A 6,466-nucleotide genomic window follows, 5' to 3' on the forward strand; every position below is an offset into this window, starting at 1 on the left:
GCAAGCTTCTCTTCTTTTGGGAATGAAAATAAGCACACCTTTGGCCCACTTTTGTCATTCCCTTTACATAAAGGAACGCAACACTTGTAAGGCATGGCAGAAGGCCTAGTGAGTGCACCAAAACCACTTCAAACAAGACCACGGCGGAGTTCCCAAACACTCCCGACACACCCAGTAGACGCGGATGGCCTACTCGCACTGAAGGTCACATCCATCAGGCCTGTAGGAGAAGGCCGTGGCCTGGCAGGCTGTGTGTATGTGCGAAGTGTGCACACTCTCCTCGCGAAGGTGTCCACACTCTTGTCGATGGTGGTTGGAGGTTGTTTGGCTTTAAGCAGGGGTCGTGAGTGAGTGGCTGTGTGAAGCACAATAACAAGATGCGCACCTCACTTTGAAATAATGTATAAGCACTTTATAGCATTATAATTGGCGCCTGCTTTAACAAGAAACACAAGAGGGCATGGCGAGGTGGACTGCTGGAAGATAATTACACTGAACTCTGCTTTATGTAGTGCATCAATCACCACCACAAGATGGAGACATTCTTTGTAACAGTTACACGCCGCCACCTGACGACACTTCTAGTAAACACCCTTATCTCTCTCTCTCCGCCATGCTCACTGGGTTCTTACCATGTGCCCAACCAGCGCGCAATACGCTCACGTGACGCAAGCAGGAAGTGCTGCTTCCTGTCACTTCAGTTCTCGCCTCTCTTCTCTCATCAGTGGTTCTCCAGCTCTTACATCATTATATTCATTATCCTCATAACGTCATGCTGCCCAAATTAACTTCAAACTTTCCATCAGTCTGCGGTAATGACCAAACTGGAGCGACTTTTCAAGGTGGAGCTGGTGACGTAGAATATTTTCATTTGGCAACTGACCACCACCACCACCACTGACCAGACGTCCATTTCATCACCAGACACGAGACCTGGGGTGGGGGGAGAGGGAGGAAAAATGTTGTGCTCTGATAAGATATACTTATTTTTCCTCTTTCTTCTATTCTTTCCTGTCCTGATCTTTCTCACTCACTTATTCACTCACTCACTCACTCACTCACTCTGAATCCTGTCCTCCACCACCACCACTACCACCATCAGTTCATTCCTCCACCACGGACACAAACACGTCTTGAAGGAAGGTTAGTCCGCCGCCCAGAGTCACCTCGGCTGTCTGGCTGGCCACCCTGCGTGCCGCGGGACCAGCTGCAGAGCGGTGGAGGGGCGGCGGTCGGGGTTGCGGGTATAACACTGTGTATGAATATTGTTTGTGTTTTAATTAAGGCGTGTACACACTTGTTGCATTTCCACGTATCGGATCACCGTTGCGTAGCAGTGTTGACAGGATAGTGCTTCACCGTTGCGTGTCAAAATATGACACAAAGTTACGCAACGGGTTCCATCCGCCATTTTTCGGTATTTTGGCGTCATCTCAAAGGAATGATACACAACTCACCAACCTTCGTGTGTGTGTGTGTGTGTGTGTGTGGACAAGGAGCGTGGGATCGTCCAGTTGCATGTTCAGTGTTGTCGTGGACGGGCATGAATATTTTTTGCAATTTTGACCCCAATTGCAGACAAACTCAAAATCAGTTGTGTGTATCCTTGTCACGTTTTGATACAGTTCCGTCACATGCTGGAATTTCAAGTCAGTCAACACAGTATTGTTTCATTACACAGCTAAAACTTTCTATATGTTATTTACAAATACCACCACCAAATACCAACCCTTACCCAGACTTACCATATTAGACAAAGATATCACTCAAGTTTCTAAGACAAAATTTCTCGGTGTCACATTTGACAATAATCTTACTTTTAAATATCACATATCAAACCTTTGCCTAAAATTATCTCGATCAATAGCTCTATTACTGAAAATAAAAATTTGTACCAGTGGAAATTATGAAAATCATGTATTATGCCCATATATTCCCACACTTAACCTACTGTAATCCAATTTGGTCCACTACCTACCCATGTCATCTGCATAATCTAAACATCCTCCATAAAAAAATAATTAGAATCATGACAAATAGTGACTTCCTCCAACACACACCTCCACTCTTTAAATCCCTGAAAATCCTTCAACTCTCTGATTTATCGAACTTCTTTATCACAGCGTACATGTTCAAACTGATAAATTCCAACAGTAACAGTACTCTGACCCAAACTCATAACCACACCACACGCTACAGACATTCACTACAGATTCCTCATCATAACTTAACTCTCTACCAACACTCTCTAATGTTCAAAGGTCCCAAAATATGGAATAGCACTCCAACACACGTAAAAAAAACAATAAGCGTAAACATCTTTAAGAGAAAACTAAAAAAATATTTATTGTCTCAATACTGACACATCTTGTAATTCAATTCCTTTAAATTTCTGCCTTTCAGTCTTTTGTTAAGTAGACCATATTTATTTTGTTTCCTGGTATTGTAACCAAATAGCTTATTTGTTTTTTTATGATAAGATTCCATTTCAATTTTCTCTTTATTTCTCATGTAAAATTATGATTTTTTTTTTCCCCCTTCCTTCCTGTTCTTGCAAAGTTAGTTATCCCTAAATCTTTTGTTATTGCAAAACAATTTTTTTTTCATTATCTTCAGTTAGATTTTTAGTTTAGTTTATTTTAGATTTATATTACAGTATTAGTAGATATTAAGTGTGCCCAAAAAGCTTGTGCTTAATAAGGGGCTGTTTGTCTTTAAAATAATTGTACCATAAGCTTATAAATGTATTACAGACAAGCATAATAAAGTGTTTAAAGTGTTTAAAGTGTTTATACATAGTGTAGACACCCACCAACTCCGTCATTCATTTTTCCTTTTATTGATTTGATGTTCATGAATAAAACTAAACGTGGCCACAGACAACTGCACATTTGCACTCATATCTACGGTCAGGAACAAACTGAATGACACTGTTGCATCACTCAACGATGATACACCACGCGGATAGGCAAAAATGGGTACAATACCCTGTTGCACGGTAACGCATTATAAGGTGATACGCAACGATGAAACGATGCGTGGAAATTCAGTAAGTGTGTACACACCTTTAGAAAGTGTTGGTGGTGATGATGTCAGTGTGCTGTGTATTGGTGGTGGTGGTGGTGATTGTTGGTGATGGTGTGTTTGCTTGTTTTGCATCGTGAATATTGATTGATTGAGTGGCTGAAAGATTGACGGATTGATGGATAGATTGCCTGTCTAACTAATAGATTCACTGACTGACTGACATTTGGACTGACTTTCTGACTGACTGACTGACTGACTGATTAAATGAATAAAATACTAACTAAATGACTGACTATCTGGCTGACTGACTATTTGGCTAACTGACTGAATGGGCAGATGCGGGAACTGGCAGTGGTTGTGGTTGTGGTGGTGGTGGTGGTAGTGGTATTTATATGCTTGTGTGAAGATAGATGGATAAGCGGGTAATTTGATGGGTTGATAGATATGTAAATAGACAGTTGGGCAAACAAACAGATAGATGGATAGGCAGGCAGATAGATGAGTCAATGAATTCGTATATAAATAATAATATAGATGTGTATGTAGATAGAAAAAAAGTCTATATTGCTCTACTTAGTATCCTGTCACCCTGGTTTATTGTCAGAAATACTCGTATATCAGGCGGTAGAAATGGAGAATGAGAAAAATAGTACAGTCTGCCTTTTAAGCACCTTGTTTATTGCCTCGCGGGATTTGCCAACACTCGCTGTACAACAAGATACAATTTAATATTTCCTGCTTTGACAAATAACAAAAGCTGGACACGATAACGAAGAGGAAGATGTCACAATAACCAATAAATCGACATGTGGTATTTGTATAAGCATAGCGTCTCATTAATAAGAGATTTAGTGACAGATAGTTATCATAAACATATATACATGCGTCCTGACTTCACAGATAACCTTTTGCTACGGCAGTAGTCTCTTAGCGGTGGTGGTGGTGAACACAGTTGTGGCGGTGGGCTATACTGACCCATGCACATCCACACCCAGAGACACACACACACACACACACACACACACACGCACACACACACACACACACACACACACACACACACACACAAATAAAGTGAAGTGTTGCTATATTACCGACAGTTTTCAAGGAGCACCAAGAGGCAATCAGTATGAGAAACCGTGCAAGCCTTCACCACACTGCCTAATCTTCGTCTATTAAAGGTATTTATAAGGCTATTCATTTAATGTTAGGTTTTCTTTACATATGAGAGTGAAAACAGTACGCAAATATTTTCAAGTAATGGTATAAGGAGCATAAAAAGAGCAAGGCGTCTGTATTACCCTCTCATATTTGTTTCCTTCACTTACCCTCGGCCAAACATGTGTCACAAGGTAGCCACCAGTCTAACATTTCATTTAGTCTAGTCAAAATTTCTCTGTGTGGCTTAATTTTGGTTTGGTGAGATGATAAAGGCTATATATGGATGTCCCGCCGCCGGTGTTGCCTCCAGGCCGCTTCCCCCCCGACGGTCCCCTAGCCAACACCCTACACCCGCCCTCACCCACCCGTCACCAGCCTGTTGGGTCAAATACTTTTTTTCCAATATTTCCTGACGCTAATATTACGCTTCCATGGTATGTTTTTATGGTTTCTATAAATGTTTCGTTGTGTTTGAAGTGTGTTCCGCGCCTGTGCTGGGTAAATATGTGGCGTTTAGTGGTGTTTTATGGCGTATGTTAAAGGCTTTTAACGCTCAAAATTTCCCACTTGGAGTTTTGAGCTTTTTCATTTCAAGGTATAAGTGGGCCTTTATGGTAGCAAAAGAGTGCCTGTCCTCTTTTAAGTGTGAAATCAATCTATTGAGTGAAATATGTGGACTTTGAAATGGTGTTTGGTGCTGTTGTAAAAAGCTCTTATTTTTCTTTATTTTATTTGCTCACGTTTCTGCTTCTCGGTCTAACACGCTGTAGAATGCCCTAAAAGAAAGCTCAGACTCCCTGAAATGTGATAAAATACACGCCAAGTGAAAATGGCTTGACTTTACAGGACGTTTTAAGAGATTTATGGGTTAAAATGTTTTGTACTTTTAACGTACTTAATTTAGACCTTTTTTAAAAACCAGTTAAGCTGGAGATATTTTGATATTTTGAAAATTAGTTTAAGTATTTATCACGTCATAAAATAACAAGCATTTGGCCGTGGCCTCGTTTTTGTAAAAGTCATTTTGAAATGAAATGATTTACGTAATTTAGCCGAGTCAGCCCCGTTCCCGTTCTCTCTCGGATGACCACAGCCCACCCAGGTAGTGGCTGGCGCCAATTTTCCAAATCCACAGTTCGTCGATATTTTGCCTAATATCTAGTGATTTCTACGTGTTTTCGTGGGTTTCTAGGTTCAGATGTTTAGATAATTGTAGCAGAAAGAGGAAGAAAGTTGAAATAAAGGAGGATAAAGAGGAAGAGAGGAGAAATGGAGGAGGAAGAGGAGCAGCAGCAAAGCCATAATACTTAAGTCACCCTCCTTTTCCTAAATATTTTGCCTAATATCTAGTGTTTTGATGTGTTTCTAGGCTCAGACGTGTGGATGGAAGGAGGAGGAGGAAGAAGAAGGAGTAATAATGGAGAAGAATGAAGAAAAAATGAGAAATAAAGGTGGAATAGTAGAAGAAGCCAAGGTGTAATATTTAGGTAAGTGTATTAGTATGTTTTGAGTGTGGTTTGGGAGAACTTTGAGGGATTGGTTGGTGTTCTGAGTGGGATTTGGTATTATTATGAGTGTTATAAGTGGTGGGGGGGGTTTAGTGGTCTTTTGGGTGTGTGTGGGGGATATTTAATTAAATATTGGGTGTTTCTAGTGAGTTTGGAGGTATTTTAACCTGTTCTGTGTTTTCTTAGTGTGTTCTGGAATGTTATTGAGATTTTAAGAGGGTTTGGGTATATGTGGTTTGTCGTGGGTGTGTGTAAGAGTGAATTGGGCCTATACAAGGATTTTTGAGTATGTTTTGAGGCCCTCAACAGGCTAGCTCAGTGTCAGTGGGCCCTTATAACAAGTGTCCTTTATCATTGATTACCCGCTTCGTTCCCAGGTGACGACAGGCAGAATGAGGTGGACGTGGCGGAGGCTGTGGGCGGTCAATTCACGGCGCAGATTACCTACACCTTGCACCACACTGACTGCCCGCCGCTGTTCACTAAAGTCGGGCAAGCCTGTGTCTCCGTGTTCTGCCCTGGATATAGGAGTAAAGGAAATTGTGGTTTTTGGTGTTGTTGTTTTTCTGTTAAGATTTGTTTCTCTCTCTCTCTCTCTCTCTCTCTCTCTCTCTCTCTCTCTCTCTCTCTCTCTCTCTCTCTCTCTCTCTCTCTCTCTCTCTCTCTCTCTCTCTCTCTCTCTCTCTCTCTTCTCTAGTGTAGTGTAGTGGTGTTCACTACATGTGTGTGTGTGTGTGTGTGTGTGTGTGTGTGTGTCTAGGGATGATATT

At 41.2% G+C, this 6,466-nt stretch overlaps 1 long non-coding RNA gene across 1 annotated transcript in view; it reads right to left on the reverse strand.

The window, feature by feature from the left end:
- The window catches only part of LOC123512462, an 8,440-nt gene extending 7,762 nt beyond the window's left edge, over window positions 1–678 (reverse strand). Inside the window, exon 1 of the long non-coding RNA XR_006677105.1 lies at window positions 1–678. This exon is cut by the window's left edge and continues 58 nt beyond it. This is a non-coding gene — a long non-coding RNA (uncharacterized LOC123512462).
- Between the last annotated feature and the right edge of the window lie 5,788 nt (window positions 679–6,466).

Source organism: Portunus trituberculatus, chromosome 33 (genome assembly GCF_017591435.1).
Source record: "Portunus trituberculatus isolate SZX2019 chromosome 33, ASM1759143v1, whole genome shotgun sequence".
NCBI classification, from domain to species: domain Eukaryota; kingdom Metazoa; phylum Arthropoda; class Malacostraca; order Decapoda; family Portunidae; genus Portunus; species Portunus trituberculatus.